We start from the raw sequence: 18865 nt of genomic DNA, 5'->3' as shown, positions 1-18865 counted from the left end.
TGAGAACTGAGCCAGCTACCTCGGTGTATGCCAGAAGAGGGCCAGTAAAGAAGTTCTGAAAGTTCTTTCAGTCTAAACCTAGGCAGTGCCCTTTCACACTGCAGTGTCGCCAGCCAAGAGAAGTAGCAACTGACACATTACCCTGATGCTCTGCTATGTGCTTCAGCCCCACTGACGTGTATGTGAGAGTGTATATGTGCATGTGGAGGGTGTTATGCTAAGGACTGAATCTGGGGTTTTTACGCTGATCTACATCCCTAGAACTTTATTTATTTATTTATTTACTTTTATTTTGAGACAGGATCTTTCTACCTTGGTTATTTTTCTCTCGTTGCTGGGACAGAATATCCAACACCCAAAATGAGGGAAGGAAGAGTTTATTTAGCTCACAGTTTGTGGAGGTTTTACTCCATAATCAGCTGGCTCCAAGGCGGGGTGGTGTGGCACAAAGGGAAGAGCACAAGAGAAACCTCTTTCTGTCCCTCATATTGTATGTAAGGTACCCACCCTTAGAGTGGGCATAGCACTCACACTCATAATCCTAGCACTGGGCTATGAATCACTCACAGACTCCAGAAGCCCACCCCCATGACTGCATATGGCTTTGGGGGGACATCCAGGCACAAACCATAAGACTTCTTAAGTTGTTAAATTGCCCAGGTTGGGCTTGAATGCGATCTTGTCTCAGTCTCTCAAAGTTCTGGGAATACAGTTGAGCACTACCACACCCTGCTCAGATTGAATTTTTAAAGTTCATTCATAAGAGACTACTATAACCTGGTAAAGAACTACTGCATGCCAACTGTATGACTGTGTCCAAGTGACTATTCTCTGGGTCTTTGTTTTCCATTCTCTAAAATGAACACTGTGACATCGAGGCTTGTCTCAAGGATGGACAGGATGACCTCACTGCAATCAGAAAGTGAGTGCTTCGTAAATAAAGGCCAAGTGAAGAAATAACAGATTGAAACCTTCCTTCTCAAGGTGAGGGAGATGGCCTGGGCAGTAAAATGAGACAGATCTTAAGCCACCTAACCTGCCTTGACCTTCCCTGTCACAGGCCCCAGACCCAGAGGCTGTGGTGGCCTGAGGGCCCCTCGAGTACAAAACTGAAAGCTCACCTTTCAGCCTAAGAAGCCACAGCCTGGCCAGCTTTGTGCCACCAGACAAAGCGCAGACACTTCTCCCAGCCTCTGTTACTTGAGTTGGAGATGTGGCCAAGGCGGCCGTCCCCTGGGAGCCCAGCCAGGCTGTTATCGCAGACAGAGTGCACATCACGCACTAGGAATTTGGGGCCCAGGCCTGGCTGATACACAGTTGGAGGACGCTTTAGGCTGATAAGGCCAAGACAGAATGGTCACAGTGGGACCAGAGTTATTTACACCAGTTACCATCTCATGGAGACACAGGGCTGAGGGTGAGGGCCTCACCTGGGCCATATGAACAGCCGGATGGGGAACAGAGGGCTCGCTGTCCTTGGGGCTTTGTTCCCACTGTGTAGCTTTGGGGACATCACTGCACCTCTCTGAGCTTCTGTCAATAAGTCTGGAAATAAGTCACAATAATAGGAACTTCATTCATCAACACCTAAGGTTTAGATGCATGGACTCTGGCTTAAATCCAAAGCCTCCCTGTGTGATCTTCAGCAGGTGGCTTCCATCATACTCCCTTGATGTCCTCACTGCCCTCCTGCGTGCAGAACATGTGGTTCAGGCTTGCTGTCTTGCCAGGTGACCTCTCCATCTCCCATAAATTTCTACCCTAGTGGCATCAGTCATACACACTATGACATACTCGAGGGCCCCTGCTTTAACATCCCCAAAATGCTGAGCTAAATGTATTTTTCTTATAAGGCACACATCCTTAGCAATAGAAATTGAACTGAAACCATCATGGTTAATCTTGTCAACTTGGCTGTCCTGACATACACCGAGGACATTAGTAAAGCACACCTCTGAGTGTGTCTAGCCGGAGGTGAGGGTGCGGCCTCTGGCACTGTTCCTCTCTAGCTCTTCCCCAGTGCACACTTTCTGGCTGACACCCCCTTCCACCAGGATTTTACGCCTTGGAGCCTGCTGATCATGGACTGAACCTTCTGAACCCATGAACCAAAATAAACCTCTCCTTTAATTTCCTAGTGTCAAGTATTTTGTCCCAGCGATGGGAAGGTGATTAAGACAAAGAATGATATTCAAAGACTGCAAACAACTTTCCAGACAGAGAGGGTGGCACAACCTGAAACCCTAAGATCCGAACAAAATCCCAGGGCAGTGCTGCTACAGACTGAGCTTTAGCATAGAACTTCTCAGGCCTCTTCAGTTTCACCCATTCACATTCCAGTCCTTATACCCCAGGATCCTCCTGTCATCCAAAGAAAGGCTGATTTACCGCCTACCTGTGGCAGACACGAAGCATCAGCCCTGCTGTTCATGTAAGAGGCCCAGTGACAGAAGCCTGAGGGGTGTATCTCATCTGGTTAAAGACGTTGTCCCAGCCTCCCTGGTTACCAGTTGTGGCCACAAGTGTCTGGACCACAGGACAAGAGCAGCATGGATGTAACCAATTTCCAGCTTGTGTTTGTACCTCTCTTTCTATGGTCTAAAAGCACCACCTTGCCCGACCAGGTGGACATCACACTGGCCTGGAAGGAATCCCTGGTACCATGAAGCCATCCCACCTTGCCTAGAACTGTACCTGGAAAGTCCTACGCCATGGGTTTCTTGTCTCACCAGCTTAACCTGTGCCTAAGCAGTCACCAGCCATTCAGCTTCAGGATCTAGCTCAGTGCTCCAATCCCCCAGGGAAACCCCACTAAGACTTGTGCACTGTGCATTTCTGTTTTCTCTTCATGCACATCTCCAGTCACCAGTGCTTCTGCAAAACTCTGCTTTCTCTATGCTGGGTCCATTTGACTTCTCTTCCTGGCTGGGCACCTGGCTCAGGTGTGGCTCACTAAAGATGTCTGACCCCAGACTTTGTAGCTGGGCTGGGGTTGGGCAAGGGGCTCTCTGGGTAGGGTAGACTGTGCTGGAGCCTAGAAGGTGGACACAGCCCCAGAACAGAAGTCTAAGGTGCAGGAGGGAGGAGACAAGTGACAAGAAATTCAAGCACTTGATTTTATAGTGGCCTGAAGTCATCCTGGCCATTTGGAAGTTCCTGCCAAGTGGAGCTGCAGTTTTATTTTTTAATGTGTTTGTTTCATGTGAAGCTTCAGCCAATTGGAACCAGAGTGTCCTGTACCCAAATTCTAAGACCAGAGAGCCTTGGCTATTAGAACTTTGTTTGCGGAGGCCACATTATCCACCAATACACCCTGCTGGACAGCCCAGGCCCTGCGGAGTGGAACTTAGCCACCAAGGACCTATTTTTATAATGACCCAATTCCCTTCAAGAGTGGCTTCCCTCAAAATAAAACAGGCACTGTTTGTCAGGAAAGATACTTCCTTATCTGTTACCCAGATACTGTGTATGGAGCACGGAGTGATCCTGTGACTCCTCTTTATAATCCTGGAGGTTTTCCATATTATTATCCCCACCTTACAGATGGAGAAACTGAGACTCCCTGAGGCAGAGCTAGGTTCTCAACCCAGAGCAGCCAGGCACCTGATTGGCACATCTTTCCTGCCCTTCTGGAGGAAGGATGAACCGTGTAAGGAGGCCATGGGTCCCTGCCATCACAGACATGCAAACGGGATCCTTGGAGCCTTTGGCAGGGTGTTGGAAGGGGCTAAAGTGAACAGAGTGGGGCGTAAAGAAAGAGGAGTTGGGAATCCTTACTACTGTGCTTCACTTGCTCCTGGAAGTAGCTGAGCCTGGCACCTCCTGCTTGCCAAGCAGAACCCAGCCCCTGCCTCCCAGGGCTGCTCACTCCTGACTCACTGTAGCTGCTCCCGCCTGGTATGAGCACATTCCTGGCGCTTCTCAGTTCTGGTCACACTTAGCCCAGTCTTGGGGTTCAAGCCAGCTGTCGTGTCAGGCAGAGGATAGGAGCAGGGGTGCCAAAGCAGGCCCAATGAGCTAGAAATGCAGGCTGAGATGCCTGAGAGCCCCTGCCCTCTGAAGAAGTCCAGAGAGGGAAAGAGCTTGCTTGAAGCCACACAGCAGAACCACCAGGGGCTGAAAGGGGCAGCCAGAGACAGGAGCCTTGATCTTGACAAGTCACTGGATCACTCTGAACCTCAGTTTCTCCATCTGTGAAATGGAAGAAGCTGTCTCTGATTTTAGGAAGTTAAAGAATACACGAAACATTCAGCAACAGTAAATCTGTCTTCCTGAGACAATCTTCCAATCACTTTTGTGTTATACCCATGTCGGAATGCGTGTGCATTATATGTAAGAAAAAAATTAGTGAATGATGTGCGTGTGTACCCATGAAGGAAAGTGTGCATGTTTGCCTGTCCATGGTCAACTTCCAATGAACATTTTTTTCTGCTACATGGCTTTCATGTTTTACTATGCCCATTTATCTACCCCAAAATGTCTATATAATTCCCTAGTATGCAAGTTTCCATCTGCTACAACCAGTTTATTTCTCTGATCCTCCCTGGATCATTTCCAAATGACTTTATTATAAAAAATGATTGAAGAGCATCCTTGAATCTAGAGATTGGGCATCTTCCCACTTCCAAGAAGTGACAGGGCAAAGGGCATGTGCATTTTAAAGCTCTTGCCATTCTTACCAAAGGACACCCAAAGTTGTTTCATGTGGTACCCAGCCCTGAGCAGCAGTTTGTTGAGGGCAGGCTCACCAGTATTTTTTTCTGATCTCCAGCTTTAGGTTTAGGCTTAGAACCTTCTTCCACAAAGATGGATAAGCTGTCTCATTCTCTTCCAGTTTTTTCCTTTATCCACCCATTCCATACCCATCCATCCTTCCATTATTCCAGCCATCATCCATTCATACATACATACAGCCTTCCATCCACGTGCCCATCCGTCCATATATCTATCCATACTTACATATATCTCTCCATCTGTCATCCATCCATCCATCCTTCCATCCATCATTCATCCTCCCTCTCATCCATTCATTCATCCTTCTTTCCATCCATCCCTCCTTCCATTTCATTCTTCTATCTATCCATCTAGTCCTCTTTCCATCCATTTTTCCTTCCTTCTAGCCACCCATCCATCCCTTTTCCATCAATCTATTCACCTATCCATCATCCATCCATCCTTCCTTTGTTCCATCCACCCATCCATTCATCCTTCCATCTATCCATCCACTCTTCTTTCCATCCATCTATCCCTCATGCATCCATCCATCCATCCATCTTTCCATCCTTCCATACTTCTTTGCATCCATCCCTTTCTTAACTGTTGTCTTTAAATCTTCCCAAGCTTCTCTGTCTGCCCATCCTACATAAGTGCTGACTGGGCCCCAGTCAGAGGCAGGAATTTTTAGCAATCCCTGGGAGCCTCCCTTCCAGGAATGAGAGAAGAGAAAACTCATCCATTTAAGTAACAAAACTTGGGCCAGGGTTTTAGCTCAGTGGCACAAGCATCTGCCTGGAAAGTGTGAGGTCATGAGTTCAATCCTTGGTACCAATAAATAAATAATTTTGGCCTCTGCAAATAACCTGATAGAACTGAACTCAACCTGTCCTTGAGTATGAGCAAGTTTAGGATCTTAGTCACAGGTGACTATGGTGAGCTCACTTCCTCTGCCCAGAGCGACCTAGGCCACTGGCTGCTGCTCTAGACTCTCCACTGTGTGCGAGGTGAGGCCATTCAAAGCCACTCATACCCAGTGACACAGCACAGTGGCTTCTAATGCAGGGACACTGCAGCAAACCCAAGCCATCCAGACGGCAGACCCACACTGGATGTCTCCCTGTCACACTGGGGAAGCTCTTTGGAAGTCACTGAGACCCCAGTCCCACCCACCTCCTGCCAGCTGGCCCCTCAGAGTACACTGCTGTCTGCACCCCTCCACACCCCAAATTTCCTTGCCATCTCATCTAGGCTTAGCAAAACCCATCTAGGCTTCTTGGAAGACCCTAAGTAGCAATGACAGAAATAGCAGCTGAGTTGCTAAATTACAATTCAGAAAGATCTGAGTCCCTCTCTACCACTTCACAACTGAGGTGGAGAGACAGCTGAGCTTGGGTCCTGCCCTCCCCTAGCATCCTGGGGCCAGGCAGCTCGTCCTTGTCCCACGACCATAACAGGGATGGACCACAGTACCTTACAGTGGTACGTACAGCCCATAGAGAAGTTTCATTCCAATATTTAGACCTCAGACTATAATCCAGGCTGGTAGTAATCATCGCTTCTGGTGACCATATCCAAGCACCACGCCCTCAGTCTCCCTCAGGCTCCCTCAAACTCCCTGAAAGCTGCTTGGCAGCCATGGGCACATCTTTATGGAACTGCCCTCTAGGGTCTTCCCAGCCCATCCAGCTCCAGCCCCTTCTGCCTTCTGGCCTCCTGACTGAGACCCTGCTAGGATACCCACACTCTAGACCACTCAGGAGCTGGCTCCAGCTCCTGCCAGTAGAGAGGGCGGACAGGGTAGGTCCTGAGCCTGTGCCCCGTTTGTCCTGCACCAGCTTTGACCAGACCGGCTCAGCTCAGGACGTGGACCCAGCCTGATCTCCACACCCTCACCCCATTCCCTGGCCTCCACATCCATCCACTAAGGGCTGTGCCGACGGCTTGGTATGGCCCTGAGAAGGCAGGAAAATCGGCAAACTCAGTTCGAAGCCAATTCTTGTAAGTTAGATTCAAAGGCAGCCTGACATTTATTGGGCATCTTCCTGTGTTGCACCAGGTCTTCAGAGATTGGCTCTCATCAGGAACACACCCGCCCCTTCCTAGCTATTCTGGCCAATTAGAGCCCAGAAAGACCAGCATTTTGTTTGGTCACTGATTTAAGGCTGGGTGCGGGAGATTCGGGCATCAAGGTAAAAGCATGGCTGTCCGGGAGGGAAGAGAGCAACTGCGGTTGGTGACTAATAATAAAACAAGCAGGACACGCCCATTACAAACATGTTAGCCCGGAGGAGAGAATGTGACACAAGGCAGGGACTGATTTCAGTTATGTAAAGACCACAAAGTTGGGGGCCTATGAAAATCCTCTCCAGATCTTCCCATAGGCACACTGCCTCTCTGAGTGTCCTTAAAAGTGTTGCTCTGCTATGTACATCCTGATTCCATGAGTATCCCTGTTGCATTGAAGGGATGAGTGGCAGCTCCTTCACTGTAATTGTGTCTCATTTTCAAGGCTGAATAATAGTCCACTGACCAGCTCTGAGACACTAAATATCTCTTTCAGCTATGGTCAACTATGGTTTTCTGGGGTTTTTTTTTCTGTATTACAAATAATGTTGCTGTAATTATCTTCATGCCCATCATTCTGTGACACTTTTACAAGTCCTAAATGACAAGCATACAGGACCGGGGGCTGGGTCACTAGGTATGCATGTGTTCAAATACACCAGCTCATGCCAAGCTACCATTTCTGGGTATCAGACTCACACGCATGCCCAGGCTGCTGCCAAGAGCTCTGCCTCCTCCCTGATGCTCATTAACGTTTGCCCATGTGGTAGGTGTGAAAGGGATCTGGGTGTGGTTTTAATTTGCACGCTGCTGCTAATGAGGGCGAGCATCTCACCATATGTCTGCAGCCATCTGCATTTTCTCTTTTGTGAAATCTCTGCCCGCTTGTCCCGCCCTAGAGAACATTGTTTTCTTCTTTGCAATCCCAGATTTCTCAAGTGCAGTCTGGCCACGTGTCTCTGCCTTGAAGCCTTCTAGGGCTCCCCGTGGGCCTTGGGGAAGCCCACGCCCAGCCCTCGCCCTGGCGGCCTAGCTGGAGAGGCCGTAGTGCTTTGGCTGTGGGCTGGGGCTCTCTTCTCCTGAGGAGCTACTTCCTGCCCCTCTCCCCTGCTGTCCTCCCCTCCTCCCCACCGGATCTGCAGCCTCCTGCCCACCACCATAGTCAGCTCTCCCAACTCTCTGCAGCTTTCTACCTCCAGGAGCACACCGCCTACGCCCAGGTGCTGTGTCCCTGCCTGGCCACTTCTCCCTCAGCCTCAGGTTTCAGGGAAACCTCCCTTCCTCCAGGGATCCCTCCAGGCTCTGACCACTCAGCCTGTAGCTGCCGGCCACTCAGCAGGCTTTGCCCTGATGCCAAACCCTGTGGACTGAGACCAGGACTGCACTGGTCATGTTCCTGTCCTCCGTCTCTGGGGATGAGGCTGCACAGGAACAGTGACCCAAACTGTCCAAGAAAGGCAAGTACAAGGAACCACTGGGCAAGAACAGTTCAAGGCTAGCAAAAAAGGGTATTGATCAGATACAGACCCCAAGGGGGACATTGGGACCACAAGGGGTCCTCAGGAGGGTGGAGGAGAGGATCGCAGAGAATTCAGAGCCAGGAAGCCAGAGTTTGGTCCTACTTCCACGGGCAACACACTGAACAGTGGACAAGTGTCCTATCCTCTGCGCTTCAGGTTCCCCATCTAACAGAGGGAGCCCCTGGCAGCCTTCCCATCACACCCAGCGCCCCTGGTGGATGCCCAGCCTGAGGGCTGACCTGCAGTTCCAGGCACAGGGAGCAGGCCGACCCCAGACCAGACAAAGAGGCCTTGTTTCCCCAGCTTTTCGGCGGAAACTCTCTACTCCCCAACTTGGCCCCAGCTGAACAAAACCAGATGCCAACATGTGGGAGGAGGAGGCGGGTAGGCAGGCAGCATCTCAAGGCCCCTCTCCGGATCTGAGCTCCCGCCCAGAATTCCAGATGCCCCGGCGCCAAGGGGAGCTCCCCTCCACCTCACTTTTCCACCCCAGAGACTCGGCCTCCCGCCAGGCTCGTGCCAGGCATCCAGGCAATCACTGCCTCCAGGCCCATCTCACAGCCCAGACACTGGAGAGCCTTGGGGGTCAAGGTCACCACCTCTCTCAGGCTCAGCCAGAAAGGACAGAGGCTGCCTGAGTTTCCTGCCTAGGACAGCCCCACCCAGAGGCCCACGGGCCAGGACTAGGAATCCCAATCCAAGTCCCCTTCAATCACCCCTGGAACAATGGGCACAGTCTGGCTTCCTTCAGTCCAGCAGAGGATGGGCAGGGACAGATGCCACTGTCCAGTCTGATGGACACTTCAGGGGGATGACATTCGCCACCTCCCATTCAGAAGTCTGCCCATATCCCCTCAGGTCCCCTCCTCCTCCATGCATGCCAGCCAGCACAGCCTGGTCCACCACCCACTAGCTACTGACTTGGGACCAGGCCTCCCCTTACCATGCCTTTCTGTCCTCCTTGGTGTCCCCCAGGGGGCAAGACGGGTCCTTGCAGCCACAGCTCCCCAGACTAGAAACTGTGACTGTCCCAGTCACACAGCTGCATGCTGGGTAGCAATGGCAGCGATGTATAACTGTGCCCAGAGACACAGACGCAATCGCCACAGACGCTGCTTACAGTCAATGAAGCCAGGTGCAAGTGACCACATGTGGACTGAGCTTTTTTCTATCAGGATCTGGCACAGGCAAAACAGATCTAAGCTCCTAGAAATTAGCAGCAGGGGCCCCAGGCTGTGCCTGGAAGCAGGGAGCATAGAGAGGACCTCTGAGGAGGGGGCAATTGCGTTGCAGTTCTGCATCTGGGTGCCAGTCACGCGAGGATGTCTGGGTTGTGCCAAAGCACCCCACATGTACACACACACACACACACACACACACACACACACACAGATGGTACAGGCAGGGGAGCTCTCAAATCATTGCCCCTGTGCCTGGACCTCTCTTGTGACACCTAGCATGAGCACAAGAGGGTAAGATGGAGCACCGTAGCCCTCCATCACAACTGCCACACAAAAAGACCCCCAGAGAACCCCCAAGCCAAATCACCAGGAGGCTGAGTGGACCTGCAAGGAAAGCATGCATCCACCTCCCTCTCTGCTGGGCATCATCTCATGCAGGGGTCACAGCTCTGCACAGCGGGAGGATAGCAAAAGGGGGGTGACAGGGGCTCCCACAGTCCATTGATTGGCCCTAGCAGTTTCATCAAGTCAAAGGGTCCCCAGTGGGGGCCTGACTGTCTTTCCCACTCTACCCTAGAGCAACAGCTGGCTACAGGGGACCATGGCACTAATGGGGACAGGAATCGAGCTGCCTTAGAGCCCAAAATCATCAACCTAGCCCCTTCAAAGCCCCCAGCTCATACCCACTTAGAGCCCAGGAAACTGTTCCCCTCCTCTGCCAAACCCTTTAGTCTCCAGCCCCACTCAGCAAGAGGGCCAAACACTGAGCCTGCTCAGGACTGAGAAAGTTGATTGAGCAACAGAAGGTCCCATGCAGATAAGAGAAATACACTGGGCTCAAGCCTCGCTCAGAGACACAAAGTCCTAAACAAACACAGACACCAAACCCAGTTGGCTCCCGAAACACAGTGTACAGCTTCCAAGGAGCACTTTTCCAGGTTTGACTTCCAGCAGAGGAGCCAGGTATCAGGGACATCACACACAGTTCAAAGAGAAGGATCGTACAGGCATCGTCATCAGTACAGAAAATGTGTTCAACATAAGCTAGTGTCTTCTATCTTAGTCACTTTCTTGTCACTGGGACACAAAACCCAGCATTCACGATGCCAAAGAAGAGAGGTCTATTTAGGCTCACACTCCGTAGAGGTTTCAGCCCATAGTTGGCTGGCTTCAAAGCAGGGCAGCATGGTAGAGAGGCCTGGTGGTAGACAGCTGCTCAAGGTACGGTGGACAGGAAGTAGAGCGGGCTCGAGGGAGGAGGAGGGAGACGAACTCTTCCAGGCCACGTCCCCAGTGACCACCTCCTCACAGGCTTCTCCCCACATCCCATTCAGCTATAACCTCATCAGTGGACTAATCTGCTGATGATTTCCATGTCTTCATGATTCAATCACCTCCCCAAAGCCCCACCTACGAGTACATGAGGCTTTGGGGGTCACATCTTCTCACAAATTAGCATTGGTGGAAAGGAATCTTGTTAATCCAATAAATCTTAATATACTGTCCTTCCTCGGGATTTGAGGAGGCTTGGTTCCAGGGCATCTCTCAGATACTGACACCCACTAAAGCCCAAGTCTTCCCCAGCTTCCAAGACTGCCTTTCCCTTCTTCCCATGAACATCTACCAATTTTTCAAGAACTTGTGGTAAAATACATCTAAAATTGATCATGGCAGTCGTCTTTAGGACGTAGCTCTGTGGCATAAGGCTCATCACAGTGCAGTGTTGCTGTCACCACCAGCCACCTGCAGAGATTTCCAGGTTCCCAGATTGCAGCTGCCCCCGTCCAACACCAAGTCTTCCTCCCCTCTCCAGCCCCTGGCATCACTATTGCTACTTCCCATCCGTGAATCTGACAGCTGTCAGGCTCCATCTGAGTGGAGTCACACAGCACATGTGCTTTTGTGTTTGGCTTATTTCACTCAACATAATGTGCGCAGGGCTCACCCACACTGTGGCCCCTGCCCTTCCTTTTTAGGGCTGGAAAATATCGCACTGTGCAGGTAGACCTCATGTTATTCATCCATTCCTCTCCGATGGACTTTTGAGCTGTCCCACTGTCTGATTCTTGGTGGCCAGGGTTGCAATGAACATGGATATGCAAGTGTCTCTTCAGCTCCTTGTTCTTTGGGATGTATTATCTCTGCCATTTCCTGCTTAGAGAAATATGGCCTCAAGTCTGGCTCAGGCTCAGGGCCCAGAAGAGCCAGGGCTGTGTCCACGTAGAGGGGTGTGGGTGGGCAGAAGAGCAGGGAGCGGTGCATTGTTGACGTCATAGCACAATTGACCTTGGCTAATCTCTGTGGCGACCTGGAACCAGGACACTCATGCAGACATTGGCCCTGTAGTATTATTGCCATGATTATGCTTATGATTATGATTATGATTATGATTATGATTATGATTACTATGATTGGTGCTTTGAGCCAGTTTCCCTGTGTAGTTCAAACTCACAGAGATCCCCCTGCCTCGGCCACCAGAAGGCTGTGATTACAGCATGCACCACTACATCCAGTTACCCAGTGCATCTTTAAAGTCAAAACTGTTCAGGACGCTGCTTCTCTGGCTTCTCCTGAGGAATCAGCAGTCCCCTGGACCTGACTGACCAGACAGGGGCAGCAACAGGTGATCCCCTTGGCCTGTAGCCTGCTGTCCTCTGCAACCTGACTGCCATCCCAGAAACCTTGGAGTTTGTGAGGACTTCACAACTGGGTTTGCGGTCCTACTTCATAGCTGGGAAAGCCTGGCCCAGAGGCTGAACTGGGACTGGAGCCCTGACTTTTAGAGGTTCAAGGAATGGACCCTGTCATCGAAAAGCGTTGGGTGCTCAGGCAGTATGATAACTCAGCACCACTATCCTTTGCCACAATACCCTCTCTACCTTTTCCTCAGGTGAACTCCTACTTAACCTCCAGAACCCTGCTTGGGCTTGGCAGGCCCTGCCCCAGAACAGTATGTCCTCCATTCCTTTGTGGGTAGGGTCACTTCTGCAGAGTATCTGAGTTCTGGAGTCCACATCAGGGCCTGACACAAAGCAGGGCAAAGGGAATCAATAAACAAATGGGAAGGCGGAGCAAGAGGAAGAGAGGAGTTGGTGGGGCCACGGTGGGGTTGGGCCTTCTCTGACCTGCCAGTGCCTGGGAATGAGAGAAAATGGTGCATCCCAGTGGAGGAAGTAAGAGAATGGGAGACACCCAGTCACCCCACGAGACCCCAGAGCAAAGGCCAGCCAGGAAAGAAGCCAAGAAGGACCAGGTGGGATGCAGGGGCTGAGGGGTGACAAAGTCACTCAGCCAGGGTCACCCCTTAGCCCTCTACTTCCGCTTCTGCTTCCAAACTGCCCTTCTTTGGGGCCAGAGAGGGGTCCAGCAGGGAAAGGAGGAGGCCCATGGGGCTTGGACACAAGCCTACCAGCTGCAGTCTCAGGGCAGCAGGCTGTGCATCGAGAGGCAGTGATACAACCTGCAGGAAGTGGGAGTCGTGGTGGTGTGGGCAGACTTTTCCGCCCTGCCCTCCTTTGACACCACATGGATCCCTTTCCTGCCTGACCTCTGCTCTGTCCACCTTTCCCCCTTCAGGACCCCGCCCCAGACCTGCCTTACCTCTGCCCCGAAACGTAGGGTTTACAGCCACCATCTGTGTGGCACACTTGTCTCTCAGCCCCAGGGCTGTGGAGTTCCCTATGTGCTTCTTCTGACCATGGCCGACCTGCAGAGCTGGGCACAGGGCAGCCACCTGGCCAGAGCCATGCTCTCTGCAGGATAAAGACATTCACATTGATGATCATGAGATGAAAATATTTTATGTATGAACTAACAGCTGCACTTTGCAAGCCAAAGTCCTTCACTCTCAAGTCTGTGTGTGTTTTATTGCTTGCATTTTCATTTCATTTATCTATTTTTGTGAGACAGAGTCTTGCTAGGCAATTTAGGCTGGCCTTAAATTCGCAGTGAGCCTCCTGCCTCAGCCTCCCGAGTGCTGAGATGAAGGATGCGGAATCACAGTTCCCCAGTGCCTGTTTCCTCCCAGCTAACTTCTTTCAATTAGGCTAATGGGATGTAGGCCCCAAAGTGATTAAAACATAGTAGCTTTGGCCTCCCTTCAGGCTGCGTGGAGCATGCATGGGGTGATAAAAAGCTGGCAGGCTCTGGGGTTGAGTTCATCACTGAATGCACTCTTATCCAACGGGGGCGCCCTTCACTCACTGTCCCCTCCTGCCTGGTCCTTAAGGCGCAGAGCTGTGGCCTCCATAGCTCCCCAGCAGGGTCCTTCCTGCTGCCCCAATCCTCTGATCGCCGCCCAGACCTGAGACATTGTCCTCTCCAGCTCCAGTCTTCACCCTGGCTGAATCCCAGCAGGCCTCAATCTGCAGGCGGCTGAGTCAGAGGCCCTGGAGGGTGAGGACACTGCTAATTCTGTCCTCATGCCCCAGAAGGACCCTTGTTACAGAGTCTCTCATTTTCTAGCCCAGGTGACTGTGAGCTCCTGTCCCCTGGCTCTGCAGACAGAGCGAGATTTCCATCCTGTGGCTGCCCATCCTAATGGGTAGCCTCGGGGATCAGCCAGGTCCTGTGCACCAGGCTGATGACCCTAATCCCACATGCCGCCATGGGTCTCAAACCTTCCCTCTCACAGGAGGACTTTGTGTCACCTTCCCCATCCTAGGAAGGCAGGAAGTTTCTTGGAGGCATCCCCCAGGCTGGGCCCTGTGTCAGCAGATCTGTCCCTTGAGGAGGAAAAAGGCCCAGTCCTGGCACTGTCGCCAAGTGGGTCAGCTCCTGACACCACGGGCCTGCATGTAGACTTGCACTTGTTCCTGTGCCTTTCTGAGTAGGGGACACAGTGTCGCCCCACTTCCTAGGACAGACTTAAGCACCATAGGAGACCGCGTCTCCACCCTCCTGGCCCTGTGCCTCCATCCAGGCAGCTCACTGAACAGAGCGCCCATCTCCCCTTCCTCTTTGGATTCTGACCTTATTTTTCCTCCTGATGCTTGTTGGTATATTACACCAGCAGGTCTCAAGTATCATTTTATTCTCAGCATCCTTTTATTAAAATTGCTAAATAGACAACATAAATAAAAAGACATTTACTCTGCTTGATATGAATTTCAGATGAATGACACATTTTTAAAGTAGAAGTGTGCTCCTAGTATGGCACAAAACATATTTTATCAGGCAACCTTACCCTCTACATCCTTAAACATTACGGAGGACCTCAGAAACCTTCAGTCCACATGCATTATGGGTACTGATATTTACTGTATTAAACACTCAAATAGAAAAACTTCAAATATTTATTATACTTTATATGTTTATTTTTCTAAATGATAAACATTACATGTTTACATAAATAATGTTTCATAAAAAATAATGACATTTTTCAAAACAAAAAAGCCAACAATAAGAATGGTATCCTTTTTCGTTTTTGCAAATCTCTTTAGTATCTGACTTAATTGAAAACAGCTGGTTTCTCAGCACTGCTGCTTAGTTCAATCTGTTAAAATTTGTGACTTGTGTTGAGAAAATCTGGCCTTCACATGCAGTCAGAAAAGGGTGAAATATTTTAGTAAGTCTTCTCAGATAATTATGAATGTTTTTCTCTAACACCCAAACTCAACAAGTGGTAATTTCTTTAACTTCAGTTGCTATGGAGTGAACTTTTCATAGTTTGTTACAGGAAAATCCACTCATCTAGCTGGTTTATTAAACTGTTCTCTTCCTCGTGCAAGATTTTGTAACATCATTTATTGGTCATTTGGAGAATGTCTGTCTGTGGATCTCCCAAAGGCTGACGTGTTTCACCGCTCAGTAAGTAAACACCAGGCGTGCTGTTGCCACCCCCAATCTCATCGGAGACATCTTAAAATATTGGCTCCTGCTGCTGATACGAGTTTTCCAGTATTCAAATGTTCACTTGAAAGCTGGAGCTGTATCCTTGACAACCGTCCTGGCAGGGCTTCTCAAAGTGATGGCTCACCTCAAGAAAACAGCCACCAAATCCCAAGTCTACATCACCACGGCTTGATGGGTGTTCTTTCAAGTTAAAAAGAAAAGTGCTCCAAAAAAACCTAGCTAGTTGAGCTGGCAACTCAACACAATGCCCACGCTCTCCCCAGTGTCCTGGGTGAGCTCTAAGTCTCCTCCACTCTTTGCCACCCAGAAGGCTTAGATGTGTCCTGAAGGCATGGGGTCAAATCAGCTTTTGCTCTTCTTCTAGGACACATGGCAGGTGTGGTTTCAAAGACCCTACTGGCCAAGGACAGCTGTGCTATAGCTCGATTTGTGTTCTCTCCACCTCCGGCCCATATTTTATTATATTTTGAGACAGAGTCTCACTAAGTTGCCCAGGCTAGCTGCAACCTTGTGGCTTTCCTGCCTCAGCCTCCTCAGTAGATACAATTACAGGCATGTGCCATTGTGCCCGGCTTGAATTAGTATTAATTCAAAACATACTTGCTGAGCACTATGTGCCTCTCTCTCTGCTCCCGGCGCCCGGGACACAATAGCCAAGAAGATAACTTGAATTCTCCACTGTTGCGGGGCTGACTGCTAGGTTTGAGGGACCCTGATAGATGCAGAAACCAAGACATACACAGCACGTCAGAGGAATGCCATGCAGGGGGAGCAAGCAAGACAAGCCAGCACAGAGTGGGCAGTCAAGTTAGGGCTCACCCAAGAAGGTAGCAATCCAGCCAAATTCATGAGGATATTTAGGGGAGGGCCAGCCTGTGCAAAGGCCTGGGGGCTTTCTATGGTAGCCCACAACAGACAAGTCACTCACAGCACGCCAAGACTCCTCCCGGAAGTTTCTCAGAGAAATAAAACTAGAAATTGCATATGACCCAGCTTACTGCCTGCTACTGCCTGCTACTGCCTACTGTCTCAGAGAGCTAATGACATCCTGCTACAGTGACAAAACACACACCAGTGTTTATAGCAGCACACTTTATGGCAGCTAAATCCTGGAAGCAGCCAGGCGGCCATCAACAGACGATTGGATAAAGCAAATGTGGCATCATTGCATAATGGGATACTGCTTGGCCATAAAGAAGGTCACACTTGAGATATTTGTAGGAAAATGGATGGACTTGGGAAATACAATGTTGAAGAAAACAAATCCGACATGCTACCTCTTATTTGAGCAAGGCAAAGCACAAACAAAGAACACAATGAAGGGTGGCTAGAAGGAGACAGAGAGATGGATCTCTTGCAGATGGGAAGGGGTCCAGGAGACGGTGGGCAGGAGTGGGTGAGAGGGGGAGCAGAAGTATGTAGAATAAAGACTGCCGTGTACAGAACCTAATAACCTGGATGCTGTAAACGCCATACATCATAAACATGGGACAGCTTTGTGGGGAAGTTGGAATGAGGTCTTACTATGTAGTTCAGGCTGGTCTTGAGCTCACTGTGTAGCCCAGGCTGGCCTCCAACTTGCAGTGATCCTCCTGCCTCAGCCTCCTACATGTTGGAAAGAAGAACCAAGCTTCAGCGTGAATGCATACCCCTCCCCAAGATGGCTATAAACTGCATGTACCACAAACGTGTACTAATAGAAAACCAACAAATGCCTCTGTGTATAAAAACTTTAAAACACGAAAGAATCCTTGAGCACTGGCCATGTGTGGGCACTGACCCAGATTCTTGGAGCTGATTCTCCTGAGAAGAAACAGAGGTACCAATAAGTTACAGTAAATAAATCTGCAGCACATCCAGAACCCAGCAGGGAACAAAACAAGAGACTCGAGGGAGCACAAGGGAGATCGCCTGCTCCGAGGGGCTGATGTGGTGGCAGGGTAGGGGCTGTGCTGGCTTCATCCCGGGTCGCAGCTTCACAGGACAACACCCCTGATCCTGGCGACGAGGCCCCTCTGCAGAAGGTGCAAGGACATGGTGCCCGCAGGGTCACAGGCACACGAGACAGTGGCTGCCGTTTTCCCCGTCCGAGTCTCGGTGCTGATGCTTTCCTGAGCAGTGATGTGCTCGCATTAACCTGGGAGCACACGTCTTTGCCCTGGGTATCTGTACTTGGTGTCTCTCAGACACACACTTCACCTGTTCAAAGTGCGCTCCTGTTTAGAGTAGCCATCGGGGGAATTCATTTCATCACCCCCAAGAGAAACCAGGGGTCCACGTCCACCAGGGGTCACCCACTTTTCCCCTTCTCTCGGGCCCCTGGCCTACTTCCGGGATGTTCCATCCCCAGGGTGTTCCATTGGCATGGCCGTGCAGCCTCTGAGGCCTTTTGCGACCAGCTTCGCTCACCTAGCACTGTGTTCTCAAAGCTCCTCTGCATGGCAGCATGTGTCTGGTGGTCAGATACATCCCAAGGTATAAACAGACCACATCACCTTTATCCACTCATCTGCTTTGATTTGGTTTGGCTTTTGTGAAGCAGAAACTTCCCAGGTAACCCAGGCCAGCCTTGAACTCACAGCGAGTGTCTCCTGCCTCAGCCTCCCTGTACCACACTGCCCACCTTATTCGCTTATCTGTGGCTGGACAGTAGGCTGCTCCTGCTTTTTGCCATGGTGTGTTTTGCATAAAACTGCCCATGTTGTTCCTACCTCTGTCTCCAAGGCAGATTACTTCCTCTTCCTCACTATAACAAAAGTCACGAGCCACAGCCTCCAAGTGACAGGTTTCATGCCATCACAGGCAAAGTGTGCCATAGTTCTCTAGGACCTACTGCTTGGGTTTTGCAATGAACAATTCTTAATGGACATAGAGGGTGTGGAGAGCTATCCCCTCACCCCGTAGTACCATATGCTCACCATGGGTCCTGCAGGGCCCAACTGAGGGACAGTCTGCGGTCACCCCCAGGGCTCACACCGGCCCCTGGGGTTCTGTGCAGCTGCCTGGAGGGTGCTAGCTCTGAGCCCTGTTGAGGAGAGGTCCTGGCCACACCGCCTGCACCCCCATCAGAGATGTTAGCCGTTTAGGCTGTGTCATCTGGGAACCAGAGAGTAGGGAAGGGCCGTTAGGGAGAGGCAGGTGTCACACTGCTCTCACCTCCACTACCCCTGGGCAACACTCCCTCTTCCTCCTGCCTGCCCGGGAATTCCCTGGACACCAGAAGCAGTTCCAGAAAGAGCCTAGAGAATGCTGGAGGTGGGGAAACACAGGCACAGGCAGTGCTGAGTGCATGCTAGGATCACACAGTGAGCCACCACAGAAAAGTCCTTCTGTTCCTGGATCCTTGAGTTCTCTTCACCGGGAGCGAGGCTTCGTGGAGGACAATGTCTCCCATGGGAGGCTAAGGAGGGGAGAAAGAGACTCACTGTTGTGCGGTTACCGTTTTGTTCTTTGTTTTTTCCCATTTTTAGCCCTAAGCATTGTGCCAGACCCTGGGAGAGATTTTAACCAACAGCAGGCAACTTTTAATTC

The sequence above is a fragment of the Cavia porcellus genome, unplaced genomic scaffold (assembly GCF_034190915.1).
Source record: "Cavia porcellus strain 051 isolate PalLab524CR breed Dunkin Hartley unplaced genomic scaffold, mCavPor4.1 scaffold_27, whole genome shotgun sequence".
NCBI lineage: Eukaryota > Metazoa > Chordata > Mammalia > Rodentia > Caviidae > Cavia > Cavia porcellus.
Note: the sequence above shows the minus strand (reverse complement) of the source record.